At 47.7% G+C, this 20,036-nt stretch overlaps 1 protein-coding gene across 2 annotated transcripts in view; it reads right to left on the bottom strand.

Annotated features, from left to right (window-relative positions):
• Positions 1-20,036, bottom strand: part of VPS37C (VPS37C subunit of ESCRT-I) — a 30,575-nt gene that overhangs the window by 10,410 nt on the left and 129 nt on the right. Inside the window, exon 1 of one of the 2 annotated variants that reach the window (XM_054523745.2) lies at positions 16,800-20,006. The gene's annotated coding sequence lies outside the window, so the exon portion shown is untranslated. 2 annotated transcript variants of the gene reach the window in all.

Genomic DNA, 20,036 nt, shown 5'->3' with positions numbered 1-20,036 from the left:
CAGATTTTGAGAAGATGACAGCTCCATGCCAGTCCTATCACGGTGGAGACCCCTGGTTTCTGAGTTCAGGCAACGTCAGTTTTCCCTGAGCTGTTCTCCCCTTACAAGGAGAGGCAGCAGCAGCCATGTCATATGCAGGCAGGGTATCAGAAAGGTTAGAGTCACAGCCAGCAAACGGCAGAGCCAAAATTCAAACCTGCATTCTGTCCACACCTCATCTTACTGCTCCAAAACCCTTGGTCTAAAAGCCCCAGAGCCAGGTCGGACACGGTGGCTCACACCTGTAATCCCAACACTTTGGGAGACCAAGGTAGAAGGCTCATTTGTGGCCAGGAGGTCAAGACCAGCCTAGGCAATATAGCATCTGATTGTAAAAATTGTAAAATGAAATAAAATAATGAAAATAAGTAAAAGCTGGGCCAGGCGCAGTGGCTTATGCCTGTAATCCCAGCACTTTGGGAGGCCGAGGTAGACAGATCACCTGAGGTCAGGAGTTCGCGACCAGCCTGGCCAACATGGTGAAACTCTGTCTCTACTAAAAATACAAAATTAGCCCGGCGTGGTGGCATGCGCTTGTAATCCCAGTTACTCCAGGGGCCGAGGCACCAGAATCACTTGAACCCGGGAAGCGGAGGTTACAGTGAGCGGAGATCATGCCACTGCACTCCAGCCTGGGCAACCGAGCAAGACTCGGTCTCAAAAAAAAAAAAAAAAGAAAGAAAAGAAAAGAAAAAAAAAATAAGTAAAAGCTAGAGCTGGAGCAGGGGAAGAACAGCCTGCAGATGGCTTGGGCTGGAGCAGAACTCTGGGAGGAACACTGGCAGCACACCCCAAATCTAAACCCAAATGAGTTGGCCACAAGCAGGAGCAACATTGTGAAGATACCGAAACACATCGGGGTGCAGGCTCCAGCCAGCCAGAGACAGTTCGAGTCCAGGCCCTGCCCCTCGCACAGGTGGAACCTCCCTGAGCCTTGAATTCTTCACCTGTAAAATGAGACTCACAACAGCCCCTCCCTCACAGGGCAGATGCGAGGTTCAATGGGATAGCACAGGCAAAGTGCTGGCTCGGTGCCAGGCCTGGCCTGGAACAGAACTTGCAGGGCCACAGCAGCTGCACCCATATTGGCTCCACCCAAGAGGAGGCCCGCCACTGAGCATCTGCTCACTCCTGCAGTCAGGGCTGAGCACTGCAGGTGCAGCCAGGTGGAAGACAGAAGCTCTGTCTCGGGCAGCTAGCTGACCACACACAAACAGCACAGTCAGCACCGCCATCTGTGAAAGCGCCCAGCAGGTTCAGGACTCAGTCTCATACACGGAGGTCTCCACGCGTGGGGAGACCCCGAGAAGAGCCAAGATTCCCTGGGACAGGCACCAACTCCCCTCCAGCTGCTTACCACGGGAGGTGCCACCAGATGTTTGACAAGTATCACATTTAATAAGGTAACACAGCCTCCAACAACACATCGCAAACTTTTTGGCCTCAGGACCCCTTTTCATTCTCAATGTTAAGGAGGACACCAAAGAGTTTTGTTTATGTGGATTATAGCTATCAGTATTCACCATGTTAGAAATTAAAAGTAGAAGAAAAAATTTTTTCAAACAGGGTCTCGCTCTATCCTCAGGCTACAGTGCAATGGCATGATCTCAGCTCACTTCAGCCTTAATCTCCCAGACTCAAGCAATCCTCCCACCTCAGCCTCCTGAGTAACCGGGACTACAGGCATGTAGTCCCACCCAGCTAATTTTTTTAAATTTTTTGTAAAGATGGGGTCTCACTATTTGATCCAGGCTGGTCTCAAACTCCTGTACTCAAGTAATCCTCCTGCCTTGACCTCCCAAAGTGCTGGGACAGCAGGTGTCAGCTACCACACCCAGCCAAGAAATTTTTAAAATACAAGAATACACAAACACTACCTTCCATTAGCTGCCAGAACGACGACACGATCATGGGTCATGCAGCCTCTGAAAACTGCACTGTATACTCATGCAAGAAAAGAGGGTGAAGACAGAAAATAATGTCTCAGAATGATTATGAAAACCACTCTAACCTCATGGATGGTCTGAAAGGATCTCTGGAAACCTCCAGGAATCCCCCTGAAACACACTTTGAGAGCCACTAGTCTAGAGGTTAAGAGATAAGACTCTGGGGCCGGACTGCCTCGGTATGAACCCATCTCTGCCACTTACTGTGTCATCTAACCCCTTTGTGCCTCAGTTTCTCAATCTGTAAAACAGAGCAGCGTGCGGAACATAGTAAGCACCACTAAGCATTTGCTGCTATGAGGACCCTGGCAACCATCTTACACAGTGGGCATCAATATCACCCCAACCTCACAAGGGAGGCTGAGAGAGGTGACGTTACTTGCCCAAGGTCATGCAGTTTGGAATGACAATGCCTTTACTGGTCCAGGGATTCTCAACATGTGCCTCACGGAGTCCCTGAGTCCTAAGTCCTCCTCCAGACCTAGAACTGTAGAATCTCCAGGATTCTTAATATTTATTTATTTATTTATTTTTTTTTTTTTTTTTAGACGGAGTCTTGTTCTGTCGCCCAGGCTGGAGTGCAGTGGCACAATCTCAGCTGACTGTAACCTCTACCTACCTCCCGGGTTCAAGCAATTCTCCTGCCTCAGCCTCTCGAGGATTACAGGTGCCTGACACCAGCCTGGCTGATTTTTGTATTTTTAGTAGAGATGGGGGTTTCACCATGTTGGCCAGGCTGATCTTGAACTCCTGACCTCAAGTGATCCACCTGCCTCAGACTCCCAAAGTGCTGGGATTACAGGTGTGAGCCACCGCGCCCAGCCAACTCTTTTTTTTTTGAGATGGAGTTTCGCTCTTGTTGCCCAGGCTGGAGTGCAATGGCACAATCTTGGCTCACGGCAACCTCCGCTTCCCGGGTTCAAGTGATTCTCCGGCCTCAGCCTCCCCAGTAGCTGGGATTACAGGCATGCAACACCACGCCCAGCTAATTTTGTATTTTTAGTAGAGACAGGGTTTCTCCATGTTGGTCAGGCTGGTCTCGAACTCCTGACCTCAAGTGATCCACCTGCCTCAGCCTCCCAAAGTGCTGGGGTTACAGGTGTGAGCCACCGCGCCCGGCCGATTCTTAATTTTTAATGAAGTTTACATTTTAACTAGGCTACCTGGGTCTGACTATTTTGGCATCTATTATCTTATTTTCCCCTTTCCCCAACACTCTGAGGGAACTCAGGGGGAGGCAACCCCATCTGACAGAGGAAAAGCAAAGACCCCGGGGGAGGAAGGGCCTTGTCACCCAGTCACGGCAGAGGCAGGAGGAGAACACAGGCAGTGCTGTTTCTACAGAGTGAGTTCCCACCAGGACCCCAAGAGCACTTCCTAAGGCTTGGCTCTGTGTGGGCACGGTGGGACAGGTGACACCCAGGTGCACAAGACAGGGGTCTTCATGCCGGGATTTAGGCTTCAGATTTGCAGTGACGTGACAACGCACATCACAGAGGGAGGCAGCGTCACATGTGGTCAAGACCAAGAGGCGGAACGTCGCAGCCACAGCTCATGAGATGCGTGCCCAAGCTCTGGCCAGCTCCGCAGGGAAGATACATGTGAAAACGGTGCCTGCCACGATGTCAGGCTTCTAACAGGCCAGGAGTCCCCCCTACACAGAGGCTGAGTCTGGGGAGGGGACCAGGGGCCTCCACCAAGCTGCTACCTCCTCTGCTCATGGGGCTCCCATTTCAGAAGGCACGCTGGCATGTGCCAGACAAACATGTCCCAAATGAGGAGTGCTCAGCACCCTACTCCCAACTTTGCCAAATAGCTGGAGGCCAGATGTTCGTTTGGGGACTCAATTTTCCTTATCTGTAAAATGGGCAAACAAACCCTTACATGGCTCTTTTCTTCTGAAATCAAAGCCCTCTGTACTATCACACTGGTCTTTAATTCAAACAATAAATAAAGAGATTAAAGCCCTCTGTAAACTCTCCCGTTAATTTACATAACCTCTCCAGTATGTAAAGCCAGTATGAGCTTAAGTGCCTCCTATTTCAGAGATAAAATGCATCCCAGAAAGAAGCAGGAAGGATACTGCTCCCCTGTGCGGGTGTTTTCATTTCACCAACATCTTTGCCCCACCTGCTCGGCCCATCAGAGGGCTGCAGTGAGGATAAGGTGTTTAGCCATAAGGCCCGAGATCCAGATTAGGAGCCCACGCAAGCAAGCCGATTATCCCATCCCTCCCTGTCCCTGCCTCCAGGTTGGGGGGGGGCCCACCTCACCGCCCTCATACAGCATCTCAGGCTGGGCAGGCAAGTGCCACCTTGTGGGGTTTACCACAGCATCACCCACCCCTGGAAATTACAGGACCCTTTCTCTCACCAATGCCACAGCCATCACCTGCTCCTCAGAGCCACCAGCGAGGCTGGAAGCAGCAAGCACTTCCCTGGGTCCCTAACACGGAGAAGGGAGAACAGGAAACTCTTGTGCCCACAGCCCACAGAGCTGCTAAGAAGGTGCCCTTGAAGCTTGGCCATCCACTGCTGGTGGCGTCTGACTCCATCACCCAACGCAAGGGACAAGTCCAAAGTGACACTTCTCGGAGTGACCTCGGCCACCGCGGATGTCTCAAAGTAGAGAACTGGGGGGTTCCTGAGACGTCCTTTGGGGACCCAGAGTCTACGGGCTTTTGCTTCTGGAGGGTGTGACGAGTCCAACTATCTGAGCCCCTCAGTATCAGGGCCCTGGCCCAGAGCCCCTCCCACTGCCAGGATGCCCGGAAGGATGCAGCACTGCTCTAGTGACCCCCGGGGTTTGCTGCGCAGGAATGGGGAGTTGCTGAGGATGAGAATAAATCGACCCCTTGAAGACAAGGAGAATGTCTCACTCATCTTCATCAACCCAAGCCCAGCAGACTGGCTGTCAGATAGCTCACAATAACGTTTGCCCAAAAAGTGATGGAGACAGGAAGGAGAGAACAAGTTAGCAAAGATGTGGGGACAGAGAATGGGGCATTCTTCCCCTCACGCCCGCCTGCTCGCATTTCTCCACTCCCTTACTGAATCAATACTTAAGAAGCAATTGCATTTGCCAAGAATTCTGAGACCCCCATCAAGGGAGGAAGGATAAATGGGGGCAGCAGGATGTAAGCAAATATTTGGGGGGTTCTTACTATGAGCCAGACACGGCATTCACAGGTAAGAGCTGATCCTAACTCTCAAGTAACTTAGTTTCATTTTAAAAAGTCAAAAATACTCACAATAATTCATCATGAATACAGATGAGAGCCGCGTAACAGAGGCAGAGACCAATGGAGTGAGGAGGAGAGATGGGCCGCTCTGTGGTCCTGGAAAGCTTGGCCACAGGGGCCTGCGCGTGCCATGCCAGGAGCAGCACAGCCCAGGCGGGAGCCACTGCAGATCCAAGGGGCTGGGAGGGGAGGAGGAGGGAGGGCTGCGGGGCAGGTGGCTGCACAGGTTCACAGGTACAGCAGAAAACACCTTTTCTGGGGCGATATCATCAACTCGAAAGTGATCTGGCTGGGAGGGAACAAGGTGAGAAAGCTATGCATGAGCCAGTCTGCGTTCCTTGCACAGAGAAGAGGAACAGTGCCCCTGGTTCCTCACTACCAGCCCCTGAGAAGGAAGAACACTTGCTTTTGTTTTTTCCTTTTGCTTTTTAAAGTTGTCTCTCTGCAATTTTCACCCCCACCAGAGGTCCCAACCCCAGTGGCCTACAAAGGCCAGGCCGGTAGTAGGAGGCCAAGCATCAGGCAGGGAGTGTGTCTGGCTGGAAAGCAGCCCTGGTGATTCTAGGCCCCTCCTGCAGCCTTGCCAGCTTTCCCAGACCCATCAGCTCTCCAAAGGGAAGCCAGAAATCTACATCTAGGTACATCTTCTCATTTTTAAATTTCAACTCAAAGCTGTGAGAAACTGGGTGGGCCATCAAAACCCACAATTCAGGTGTGTGACCTGAATTGATGCCATATTCTCTATGGGAGATAAGTGCAAGGGTACAGATCACAGAAAAGGGGGTGGGGCAGAGGGGAGAGGCGACAAAGACATCCCACAAGAATCCTGGAGCCCCACCGTTTGCCACAATGCACTGAAAGGAGGTTGGGGTGGTGGCACAGGCTGAACTCGCTGGAGCTTTGCTATCAGAACCAAGGAAGCAGCATTTCTGGGTGCAGCCAGACCGGCCATCTGGCACCTGTTGCTTTGACCTCTGGTCTCAACTTCTTTCCATTACTTTATATCTTGACTAAATCGATCCCACAGGTCTTGAGCACAGGGTACACGATCCGGTAAAAGATAGCACAGGGCTGGTGGATTTACGCCAAAGGCAGCGCCACGTCCCCAGCAAGGGAGGCCACAGAACTTCCTAGCGGACCGGGGTGGAAGGGAGACTCTGGGGAGGGTTCAAACTTGGGGCAGCCTTCCAGATCTGTTTTTATCAGGGAAAAAAAAAGTCATGCACTGATGGTTTTGCTCAATGAGCTAATCAGCTCAAAAACAAATCGTTTCCACTGATCAGAGATCCTTTCCAAGCATAACCTTCAAAAAAAAAAAAAAGCTGGACTGCAAAATGCAGCATTTTCTAGACAGTGAGGGCACTGAGATGAGAGTGTGGCATGCCAGCCCTAAAGACAACTTGCACTGCCCCTCGCCCCTTGCCTCTAAGTGGTTCATGCCAACTCTCTCCCCAAATTCTGTGTCTGCACAGAATTCTGTCCTGTGCAGACATGGAATTTGAAAATAGATGCCTTGAGTTTGTGCTTTGGCTCCACGGCTCTTTAACTGTGTGACCTTAATCGAGTCCTTTAACCTCGGTTTCCTTAATGGGGCACCATGATGATAATCCCATCTTAGGGGTTGCTGTGTGGCTCAGATAAGTGAACAGCCCAAAAAGAGCTTTGCAAACTCCTGAGCACTGAACAAATATAAATTATTCCACCTCCTGGGGTTACTCCTGCAACCCCTGGGCTGCAATCTTGTGTCAAGTGAAATGGCTGCTGAGACTGGGCAGGAGGATTCCAGCCTCCACCGGTTCCAGCACCTGGGAGCTGAAGCACGGCTCCCACCACTCCCCTCGCCTTACCAGACAACACTTACTTGCCAGTGACCTCTAGCCCGAAATCACACTGCAAGAAGAGCTGTAACGTCCCTTGGTTTCTTACAAATTCCCCACATCCACCTATGGTACCAGAAGAAGCTATTACCAGGGCAACCTGCAAAGTCCAACCTGCACGTGTTAAAAAGGAACTGGCCCCATCTTACCCCGTATGTCAGAAACACCTGCTGTTGCCTTAGAAACCTTCCTAATCGTGCTGGTGAATGAGGAAATATTTGTGGGCCTGATCTGGTTTTCTTTTCCCGGAATGATTCCAGCTGTGCATCCAAGTACCAGACTGTTTTGTTTCCTGACTTCCCACAGGAGGTTAAAAAAAAAAAAAATCAAATCATCAAGTTCTTCTCACCTGACAAAGCAGCACTGAACTGAGCTTCCCCACAAGGGGAAAAGTTACAATGTAAACCATGGACAGTGAGGCGTTTTTAGTTTTCATTTTTTTGCGTTTTTAGATTTCTTTCTTTTTCTTTTAAGAGATGAAAGACTCGCTCTGTCACTCTGTTGCCCTGGCTAGAGTGCAGGGACGCAACAGTAGCTCACTTCATAGCCTCAAACTCTTGGGCTCAAGCAATCCACCTCACCTCCCAAGTAGCTGAGAGTCCAGGCCTGTGCCACTGCCCCCAGCTGGCTTTCATCCTTTCTAAGGAATTGCTGGGGTTGGGGCTGGGTTGGGGTTGGAGATTCCTCCCACCCACCAGGGATAAATAGTTAAGACTATGTGAAGAGGGGCCAGGCGCAGTGGCTCTTGCCTGTAATCCCAGCACTTTGGGAGGCCAAGGCGGGTGGACCACGAGATCAGGAGATCAAGACCATCCTGGCTAACATGGTGAAACCCCATATTTATGTACTAAAAATACAAAAAAATTAGCTGGGCATGGTGGCGCGCGCCTGTAGTCCCAGCTACTCGGGAGGCTGAGGCAGAAGAATGGCGTGAACCCGGGAGGCGGAGCTTGCAGTGAGCCGAGATCTTGCCACTGCGCCCCAGCCTGGGTGACAGAGTGAGATCCGTCTCAAAAGAAACAAACAAACAAAAAAGGCTACGTGAAGAGGCTTTGGAGACAAAAACTCCTAGATTTCAATCCCATCCTGACCTTTGACTAGCTATATCACCATGGGCACATTATTCAGCCTTTCTCATTCTGTTTCTCATTTGCAAAATGGGGCTAATACTATCAACATCATGGGGTTGTAAGGATTAAATGAGAATTAAACAAGACCACCAAGCAGCAGGTCTGGCGCCAGGTAGTATTAATTCCCACTCCCTCACGACTTATTGTTAGGAAATGCTGCCTGTCAACTGTGCCAGGCAGCCAGCTAGGTCTGGAACCAGAGGACTCTGAAAGAGCTGATCCTGGACGGAAGCAAAGGGTGTGGCTCCAAACAAACTCCAAACCAATCTAGACAAGAGTCCTCAAGCATAAGCATACATAGGGGGAATGTATAATCTCTCACAGGGAAATTGCTTCATGAAGGAAACTGTCATCTTTACATAAATATTTACATAACAACTGAATGCTCCTCAATCCACTGAAAAACTCCATCTGACCCCCCTTTGCCCAGAGGCAGGGCCGTCAAGTGAGAAGACTCAAGAATAATAAGCCCATTCACTGTGCCAAATGGTGGGAGGCACCCGGAGTGGCAGATGACTTCAGGAAATTAAGCCACTCGGCTGGCTGGGAGGCTCTATCAGCACGCAGCAGGCTGCAGAGCCCAGCACTCGCACCCCGCCCCCTAGGTCGCTGGCTTGGCTTTGCTGACCCAGTCCGTCCCCTAAAGGGACTCCTCCCAAACCTGCTAAACCTCCACACACACCAGCATTCCAGCATTCCTAGATCTCCACCCCTCTCACTCTTCAACCAGACTTTCCTCCCAGCCTCCGTTTCTATCTGTGACTTCAGCTCCTGGCCCTGACTTCCAGGCTTCCAGGTCAGCTCAGACATGTGGGTCCCCCCACCCATGATGTCCAATCACCAAGTTTTAGCTAGTCAGTGTTCCAAAGGCTCTCACACACACCCATCCCTGCCCTATGCAGGCTGCAAACTAGTCTTCCTGTCTCCAGGGTCTCTTTCTCACAACCATCCCACCAGGCTCCCTGGATGAACGTGTCCTATCACAATGCTTCCCTAAGGCTGGCTGTCTTGCCCCCCTCCTCCCCTCACCCCCCCACCTGTCAATGGGTGGCGGTGGGAGGGGTCGAGTAGCCTAACCAGTCTGGACAAGACACCTCCCTCCTCTGCCCATTTGCCTGGTTTGGCCTAATCCTGTCACTTTCAACCTTTTTCAAAGGATATATATATATATTTTTTTTTCCAAACAGAACATTTAATCCAAACCCTACTGCACAGAACACTTCACAACACATATGCTCTGGGCAAACAGGTCGGGGGGAGCCCTGTTCTCACAGCTCAGTTTCCCCCTTGACCTAGAGTTGGCCCCTGAGACCACCGCCCTAACCCCCTACCCCTGCTGCTCCCAACCCTCAGCAGCCCCTCCCCTGGTCCCCTGCTCCACTCCCCTTCAGCTGTGATGTCTTGCCAGCAGCGTAGAGTGTGGGGAGTCATCAAACCAGGCCTTACCACCTCCTGCCCAGTTACCCTCCAGAGCCTCACTGTCCCATCAGTGTCAGGAACTATGACGGGCCCTGCATCTGAGGTTTAGAGGCTGCTCACAGTCCGGAGGCTGGCCCGGGTGTTCTATACACAGCAACTCAGGTAACCCTCACCGTTTCTAAGCTGCTGTCCACCCTCAGGCTTTTCTCATTTTAAATAGGAGAAAACTGAAGTTCTGTGCCTGCTCACAGTTTCCCAGGGAGGAAACGCAGAGCTTGAACTGCAACGGAGCCGGTCCAGCTTCACGGCCCACGTGCCTCACTGTGCTCGGCTGCCTCGATCAAGTCTACATCCACAGAACACCAGGCCTGGCTCTGAGGACCAACTTCATCAATGGTCATTGGTACGGATATCTTCAACTAGACCCCTAAAGAGTAGGATCTGTTCTATTTTGTTCAGAACCCAGCATGATGCTGTCCTAACAAACACTAAAGTGGTAACTACTCTCCTTCACCAGCCCTCAGACTAAAGTCCAAACAGATGTACCGGCCCAGGAGCCCCGGCAGCACAGGAGCAGTGCCTCCTTTGAAACTCAGCTCTGCAGGGGAGACCCAGGGATTAAAGTCTCTGAATCTGTAAGGCAGACAGCCCTGCACTCTTGCTTACTGGCTGGGGAGACCTTGGGTGGGTAATTTAAAATCTCTGTGCCTCAGTGTCTTCTATAAGATGGAGCTTTTGTAAGGAGGAATTGAGTTTTATGCCTAGAAAGTCTAAAGTCTGGCTCTCAGGCAGGGATCAATAAACAGTCGCTCGTGATTTCTATCACTGTGGCTGAGGGCAGACACTCAGCCCATTCTTACCTCTGCAACTCAAGCACTTTCCGTGTCGACGCAGGACAGAGAATTTAAGATTCCTCCAGAGCTGGCATCAGTCAACAGAGGAACATAACTCCAAAGGCTGGATGTAATCAGACCAACAGCATTCAGCGTCAGTCAAAATGACGGCCAAGAAACAGGTGATTTAATAGGTAGCCGGTTTTTGAAACTTCCTGACAGTAAAGCCAAGCCACTTGGCAAGGCCTCTTCCTTCTTTGGCCCATGACTGACTTGAAAAGGAAAACGTACCAACTTCACACCAACTTCCACTTGTATCTCTTCTGTCCCTACTGTTCAGATGACTCAGAAAGGATTTCAATCTGCAGGTGTCCATCCTCCCCCAGCCCACTTCTCATCTGCACAGAGCAAGCTGAGCAAGTGGATTCAACTGTCCCTTTAAGGAGGGATCAAGAAGAAGGTCAAGGCAAAGGACAAACATCAAGGAGTGTGCACCGGTCATGCAAGTTGTGTCTGTTCAAAGCCCAAGATGACGACACTGCTGTTCTCACTGAGGTTTGGCCATCCTATGCTGACATAAAGTGGGGCAGCTGCAGACCCTACCCCTGCCAGTGATAAGCCAGACCCAGAACTTCCGGGTCCAGCGGAATCATCCACAGGCAGACAGGTATAGCCACAGAAAAAGAGAAATCAAGCCAGGGTCTTCTCAAATCAATTCTTGACTCAGGCAGGAATCCACAAAGGCCATTAGCAAACAAAGGGTGGCAAAGCTGTATCCATGACCACACTGAGCTCTGGACTCATTTTCATCCTTGTACAGAAAGTCTGCCCTAAGCCCGCCTCGGCCCTCTCCAGCCCTCTTCTACACCCCCCAGTAACCTCGAGAGAACACAGTCAGAGCTCCCATGGCCCTCCCATGGCTCCACAGCATTTGGTATTATGTTCCAAATCTTGTGCTCCTTAGCTTGGTATACAACGCCCTGTATCAGCTGACCCGAGCCTCTATTTCTCCATGGGTTGCTCACTCCATCCCAACTCTTTCTGTTCTACCTACTAGTCCCAGAACAAAAACCACACTTCCAGTCACTTGACATATATTGATCTCTAAACATCAGTGAGACAGGGATCCTGCCCGGCAAGGAATTCGCAGCACAAGCTTCTCTGCCTTTGCTCTTGCTCTCCACTCTGCCTGGAATACTCTTTCCTACACTTTCCCCATCTAGAAAATGCCTGCTCCATCCCTCAAAAGCCAGCAACTCTCTAAAGCTTTCCTTGCTTCTTCTTCCCAAAGAGTTCATCCTGCCTTCCATGGTACTCTGTACACAGCACATAGCATTTCTTATTTAGGAATCAGCATGCTTCTCCAGCAAGAGTGTGAGCCCCCAAAGGCACAGCCCATGTCATGTTTGTTTCTGCATCCCAGCGCCTAGGCCAACACTGGGCACACACAAGGTGATATGGTTTGGCTCGGTGCCCCTGCCCAAATCTCATCTTGAATTGTAATCCTCATAATTCCCACATGTGGACGGAGGGACCTAGTGGGAGCTGATTGGATCATGGGGGCAGTTTCCCCCATGCTGTTCTCGTGACAGTGAATGAGGTCTCATGAGCTATGATGGTTTTATAAGTGTTTGACAGTTTATCCTACAGACACTGTCTCACCTGCCGCCATTAAGACGAGCGCACTTCACCTTTCGCCACGATTGTAACTTTCCTGAGGCCTCCCAAACATGCAGAAGTGTGAGTCAATTAAACCTCTTTCCTTTATTAGTTACCCAGTCTTGGGCAGTTCTTTTTATTATAGCAGTGTGAAAAAACGGACTAAGGCATCCAAGGAATGCTGACTGGACAGGGACTTCCGCCTTTGGCTAATGTGGAGGGAGAGGCACTAGATTTACTCTCCTGCCTCAAAAAACTAAAAAACCAGACAAAGCCAAACAAAACACATAGAACGATAGTTTGTAAACACTGGACATCAGACTGCACAGAAGAGTGACCCCTGACAGTGGGAAACAACCAAGCTGAGTGCTATACTTGCTCCAAGTTACTCCTAGAGGGACTCCAGGCCCAAGACACAGGGAGTGGAGGAGAGGAATTCAAACTCCAAGGAGGCCAGGGTAGCCAGAGTTCACGGGCAGAGTACCAGAGAGGAAAGGGCCACACAGAGAACCCCAGACCTACAGAGGGTCCCCCTCCAGTTCTCAGCTGGTACTGATCTGTACTACTCCAAGGCAACAATCCTTGGACCTCAAACTGAAACAGAAATAGTCTTGCGTGGCCACCAGCCACAGTGGAAAAACCTCATGATTCACAGGACATTGGTAAAGTACTAAGGACAGTATTGCCTCGGTAGTGAGGAAAAATCAGGTCTGGGCCTAAGGCTGTTCTGATCCCAACTAACAAACCTTGAGAGCAGCTTTAAAGAATCAAACCGTTCCCAAGTAACTTAACAGTGTCCTAAAACAATGCCAGGAACATTTATAGAAATACAAAAATATCCAGCACCCCACAAGGTAAAATTTACAACATCTGATATACAATAAAAAATTACCAGACATACAAAGAAACAAGAAAATAAGACCCATAATGAGGGAAACAATAGAAACAGACCCAAAAAATACGCAGATAATGGAATTAGCAGGCAAGGACATTAAAACAGCTCCTAAAACTATATTCTGTATGTTCAAGAAGCTAAAGGAAAGATTAAGCATGTTAGAGACAGGGAAGATATTTAAAAGACCCAAACCAAGCTTCCAGAGATGAAAACTACAATGTCTGTGATAAAAAGTATACTGAAAGGGAATATCAGCAGATTAGACAATGCAGAAGAGACCAGTGAATTTGAAGAAAGAGCAATAGAAACTATCCAGAACAAACCACAGAGAGAAAAAAAAAGGGACTACTGGGAAAAATGAATGATCAGAGAGCTATGGAACAACCTCTAGCACCCTTACATACATGTAACTGGAGTCCCCGAAAGAGAGGAAAGAGAAAAGGGAATAAAAAAAATATTTGCAGAATTACTGAATGAAAAATTTCCAAATCTGATGAAAGCTATAAACCCACAAATCCAAAAAACTCAATGAACCCGAGCACAAAACACATGAAGAAAATTACACTACACAAAAGCGCATCATCATTACCTTGTTTAAACTCAGTTAGAAAAGCAGTTAGGGCCAGACACAGTGGCTCATGCCTGCAATCTCAGCACTTTGGAAGGCCAAGGAGGGAGGATCGCTTGAGCCCAGGAGTTTTCGACCCCCCTGGGCACCATAGCGAGACCCTGTCTCTACAAAAAATAAAAAATTTGCCTGGCATGGTGGCACACACCTGTGGTCCCAACTACTTGGGAGGCTGAAGTGGGAGGATCCCTCGAGCCCAGAAGTTTGAGGCTGTAGTGAGCTATGATCACGCCACTGCACTCTGGCCTTGATGATAGAGTGAGACTCTGTCTCTAAAATAAAAAAGGTAGGGGGTGGCAGGGAGAAAGAAAAGCAGTTGTAAGGAGAAAAGATACATGACAAACAGAAGAGCAAAAAATAAAAATAAACAGACCAGGTGTGGTGGCTCATGCCTGTAATCTCACCACTTTGGGAAGCTGATGCTGTAGGATCACTTGAGGCCAGGAAGTCAAGACCAGCCTGGGCAACATAGCAAGACCCTATCTCTACAAAAATAAAGAATAATCATTAAAAAACAACTACCCAGGCATGGTGATACACACTTGTAGTCTTAGCTACTAGGGACCCTGAGGTGGGAGGATCACTTGAGCCCAGAAGTTTGAGGCCACAGTGAGCTATGACCACGCCACTACACTCTGGCCTGGATGAGAGAGTGAGACTCTGCCTCTTAAAAAGCAAGAAGAAAAAAGGAAAGAAAAATAGCAGATTACTGATATGAAACAATGCAAGCAGAAGACACTAGAACATCTTTAAAGCACTGAAAACAAAAATAGTTAATCCAGAATTCTATACAGGGAAAATGCCTTCCAAAAACAAAGCCAAAATAAAGACTTCTCTAGACACCCAAAAGCTGAAAGAATCCATCACTAACAGACCAGCACCACAAGAAATGTTAAAAGGACGTCCTCAAGTCAAAAGGAACATGAAACAAGACAGAAATGTGGATCTACGTGGAGGAATAAAGAGCACCAAAAATGTTAAACGAATGAGTAAATATAAAAGAACTTTATATTTTAATCTCCTTAAAAAATAATTGACTATTTAAAGCAAAAATAACAACGTGTTATGGGATTTATGGCATGTGTAGAAGTAAAACAGGTGACAATACAAAATCCAGGGGGAAGGAAATGAAAGTAAACTATTGCAAGATTCTTACACTAAAGTGGTATAATACCGCTTTAAGATAGGCTGTGGCAAATTAAAGATGCATATTATATACCTTAAAGCGACCACTAAAAAAAGTGTTAGAATTAATAAACCAACAAGGAAACAAAATGGAATCATAAAAATTACTCGATCCCAAAGAAGTCATAAAAAAGGAAAAAGGGAACAAAGCACATGGGACAGATTGAAAACAAATATCAAGAAGGTAGATTTAAACTCAACCATATCAATAATCACATTAAATCTAAATAGTCTTAATGCCCCAATTAAAATGCAGCTTGTGAGATTGGATTAAAAAGCAACCCCTGGCCAGGTGCGGTTGTTCACGCCTGTAAACCCAGCACTTTGGGAGGGGTGGGCAGATAACTTAAGGTCAGGAGTTCAAGACCAGCCTAGCCAACATGGTGAAATCCTGTCTCTACTAAAAATACCAAAAAATTAGCTGGGCATGGTAGGCACATGCGTGTAATCCCAGCTCTCAGGAAGCTGAGGCATGAGAATCATTTGAACCCAGGAGGAGGCAGTTGCAGTGAGTCAAGATCACACCACTACACTCCAGCCTGGGCAACAGAAGGAGACTGTCTCAAAAAAAAAAAAAACAAAAAACACCACCCATCTATGTGCTGCCTACAAGAAACCCACTTTCAATATAAAGACACAAATTGTTTAGAAGTAAAAAAAACTTTTTAAGAGATATACCATAATTTTTAAATCCTCTATTTTTAAAAACTGTTTTATATGTAACAAAATTTAACCATTTTAATCATTTTTAAGTATACAGTTCTTTCACATGAAGTACCTTTACTTTGTTGTACAACCATCACCACCATTCCTCTCCAGAAGATTTTCAACACCCTAAACTGAAATTCTACACCCATTGAGCACTAACTTCCCATTCTCCCTTTCTCCCGTCTTCTGGCAACCACCATTCCACTTTCTGTCTCTACGAATTGGACTACTCTAGGAACCTCATGTAAGAGGAATCCAACAATATTTTTTCTTTTGTGACTGGCTGGTTTCACTTAGGATAATGTCTTCAAGGTTCACCCTTGAAGGGTGTATCAAATGTTCTTTCCTTTTCAAGACTGAATAATATTCTATCTAATACATATAACACATTTTGTTCATCCATTCACCTGTCCATGGACACTTGCATGGCTCCCAACTTTTTGGCTACTGTAAATAATGCTGCTACGAACACGGGTATACAAATACTTGTTCAAGCGTCTGCTTTCCCTTATTTTCATATATACCCAGAAGTGGAATTGCTAGATGATATGGCAATTCTATGTTTAATTTTTTGAGGAACTGCCATACTATTTTCCACTGGCTATACCATTTTACATTCCCACCAAAAAAGCACAAGGGTTTCAATTTCTCTACATCCTTGTCAACACTTATTATTCACTGGTTTTTTTTTTTTTAAATAATAGCCATCCTAATGGGTGAAGCGGTAGCTCACTGTGGTACTGATTTGCATTCCATAATAACTAGTGATGTTGAACATCTTTTCACGTGCTTATTGCCCATTTGTGTATCTTCTTTGAAGAAATATCTATTCAAGTCCTTCACCCATTTTTGAATCAGGTTGTTTTTTGTTGTCAGGTAGTAGAAGTTCTTTACATACTCTGGAAATCAATTCCTAACACTATTTTTTTAAAGCTGAATTAGCTATACTAATATCAGACAAAGTAGATTGCAGAGCAAAGACTATTTCCAGGGGCTAAAAGGGTCATTTCATGATCAATGACACAGCTTGGATATTTGTCTCCTCCAAATCCGTTAAAATTTGATTTCCAATGTTGGAGGTAGGGCCTAGTGAGACATGTTTAGGTCACAGGACAGATCCCTCATGAACGGCTTGGTGCCCTCTCACAGTAATGAGTTCTTGCTCTCTTAGTTCACATGAGAGCTGGTTGCTTAAAAGGGCCTGGCATCTCTCTTGCTCCCTCTGTGGCGGTGACACACCTGTTTCCCTTTCACCTTCTGAGACGAGTAAAAGCTTCCTGAGTCCTCACCAGAAGCAGATGCTGGTGCTATGCTTCTTGTACAGCCTGCAGAACCGTGAGCCAAATGAATCTCTTTTCTTTATAAATTATCCAGCTTCAAGTATTCCTTTATAACAATGCAAAACAGACTAATGCAATACAATAAAGAACGTCAATTCATACACGGAATATAATACTCATAAAGGTTTATGCAATTAACAACAGGGCTTCAAAACATGTGAAACACAAACTGATAAAACCACAAGGGGAAATGGACAAATCCACAATTACAATCAGAAGTGTCAATGTCCCTCTCTCAATAACTGAAAGAACGGAAGACCAAAAATCAGTAAGGACACAGAAGACTTGAACGTTACAAGCCAACCTGCCTGAATTAAAGTTATAGAACACTTCACCCGGCAATAGCAGAAGATGTGATCTTCTCAAGTGCTCACAGAACATTTACCAAGACAGACCACAGAACAAGTCTCAGCAAATTTAATGGAGAAGTATGTTCTCTATTTAAAAGAAAATAAATTAGAAATCAATGTTTACCAGATAGGAGAATAAAGTAATCCTACAATGCTGACTTTATCCATGACTAGTTGTAATCCTGCTTGAGGTGGAACCAGATAAATCAGTAGCGGAACTAAAAATACTAACAGGTCTTCAAAGGTAAGGCCTACCTGCCTGAGCTATCTGTTTGAGGTTCACTGGGGAGACTCTCTCTCCTCTCCAGCCCATCCTAAGCCCCAGGGGTCCTACTTGTCAGCCCTAGCTAAATCAAGACAAACCTGTTTGATATTTGCTTAAATCTTTCACATAAACCAGTAAAGGAAGATAAAGAGGTAAGATATGAATTGGAAGGAGCACCTCCTAAGTAAACATGCCTTTAAAGCCAGCAAAACCTCAGACAGGGCTGCCATTAGACACCTCTCTGCCATTCGGTAAGCACCTGGGAACAGACCAAAACCTTGTGGAAATGCCACATCCTTCAAGGACACTTCTAACAGAATTTCCACACAACAGAGATCCAGCTGGATTAAAAGAGCTAAATCCATTAAATCAGGTCTTGAGTGATCTGATTTTGTCAGCCTGGAAAACCCCTACTATTACTGGCCAAGTGTCCAGAAATGATTCACATGGCTAGTTAACCCAAAGGCCTTTTAAGGGCAAATTAACAAATTTCAAAGCAATAAAACAAAAAGAAAACAAGAATCCTCAGGAATAATCTCACTTCCAAGCTACCAGTGGTCCAGCAAATCTACAAATTTCTTAAAGGCGGTGTTTCCCAAACTTGCCTTACCGTAAGAATCACCTAGTGCATTTGTTAAAAATAGATTTCTGGGCCCTCCTCCAGACAATAGCCCAAGAATCTCTAGAGGTGGAGCTCTGTATTTTTAACAAGCATCAGAAATTATTCTTAAGGTCCAGCACCTTTGGGAAACTAAAGAGTCTGAGAGGCAGTATCACAGAGTTAAAAGCACATTAACTTCGAAATGAGACTGATGGGTTAGAAATCTCACCTGCAGCCAGACGCAGTGGCTCACGCCTGTAATCCTAGCACTTTGGGAGGCCAAAGCGGGTGGATAACCTGAGGTCAGGAGTTCGAGACCAGCCTGGCCAACATGGTGAAACCCCGTCTCTACTAAAAAATACAAAAATTGGCCGGGCGTGCTGGTGGGCACCTATAATCCCAGCTACTTGGGAGGCTGAGGCAGGAGAATCGCTTGAACCGGGGGGTGGAGGTTGCAGTGAGCTGAGATCACACCACTTCACTCCAGCCTGGGCGACAGATCAAGACTCCGTCTCAAAAAAAAAAAAAAAATCCAAACTTGGCCACTTACTGGCTGTGTGACGCTAGCCAGGTTATCTAACATCTCTGCAACTCACTTCATCTGTAAAATGGGATCATCACCTATTTGGACATGTTTGCAAAATTCGGTATGTTCAGAAAGCCCTAGAACAGTGCCCAGCATATGAAGCCAAGCAACAAATCACAGCTATTGCTACCTGCAAAACAGCGGCCAGAAACTGCTCAGAAAGTCTACAATGAAAATGTTCTACTTAATGGAAATTACAAAGGCACAGGACCACATTTCCAAGATAATCTAGGAAAAAGCCTTTTCTGGGCACTATCACCGCAAAGAACAAAGACTCAGTTTAGCGTCCCGTATTTTCATTGCAACAGTCCCCAATCCCACCAGGAACTACAGAGTTCAGGTGTCTGCAGGGTTGCAGCTTTGGACAACAAAGAAAGAGTCTTTCTTTCCCCAGTTCCTCAGTCACCACCACCTCCAGCTCTAAGGCCAAAAGTCACAGAACTGAGAGTCTGGTGGCAGCATCTTGGTGCATTAGTAGGAAATGGGACTCCTGGAGCCAATAAAGAGGGTGGAAAAGGACTTAGGCAACAAGAGAACTGAGGTACTGCTGGAGCGAAGGGAAATGAGTCTGGGAAGTTTCTGGAGCTGAAGACTGACATTCCCAGGGTAAGTGAGCCTAGACAAGGTGTAGCTGGGAAAGCACTGCCTCAGCTCAGCGACTAAAACCCCAGGTTGTAGAGTCAACTCTGCCAGTAACTCACAAAACACCTTCAGGTAACTCCTTCTCCCATCCGTAAAGTGGGAAATCGCCTCATCAGCTGAGGAGGAAATGGAGAGGAACCAGGCATATAATGGGTATGTAGACATCACTGCCCTTTGCGCCCAGAGGGTCCCGGGGTAAGAAATGGTCAGTGATGCTGGGAGGTCCAAGTCTGAGTCCTGAACAAAGCCAAAGCTGAAAGTCCCATCTCTCAATGCCCTGGAGAAAGGGCACAAGCCAGTAAGTCAAAGACCAAAGTCCCTTCAACCTCCACTCTGCCACTCGTCTCCCGCGTGCCCTCTGGCAAGTCGGACCCTATTCTTAGGCCTCAGCTTGACCATCTATACAGTGGGCTAATTGGCTCTAAAGTCATCAGAATTGTGACCGCAATATGCTCACATATGGGACGAGGGCCTGCGGAGAAAGGAGGGTGGCGGTGAGGGGTGGGGCGGAACTGGAGGTGCGACCCGCAGGGGAGCCGGGGTGGCGCCTCGCGCTCTCCCTTCCTCCCTCCCACCGCGAGGGGCAAGGGCGCCGGCCCCCGGCGCGAGTCACGCGCCCCTCGTGCCCAATCACCGGCCTCTGCCAGGATGAGGCGGGCAGGCGGGGGCGCTCCGGGAGCCACCGCCGGCGC

The sequence above is a fragment of the Pongo abelii genome, chromosome 9 (assembly GCF_028885655.2).
Source record: "Pongo abelii isolate AG06213 chromosome 9, NHGRI_mPonAbe1-v2.0_pri, whole genome shotgun sequence".
Lineage (NCBI taxonomy): Eukaryota > Metazoa > Chordata > Mammalia > Primates > Hominidae > Pongo > Pongo abelii.
This window is presented reverse-complemented; position numbering and strand designations above follow the sequence as displayed.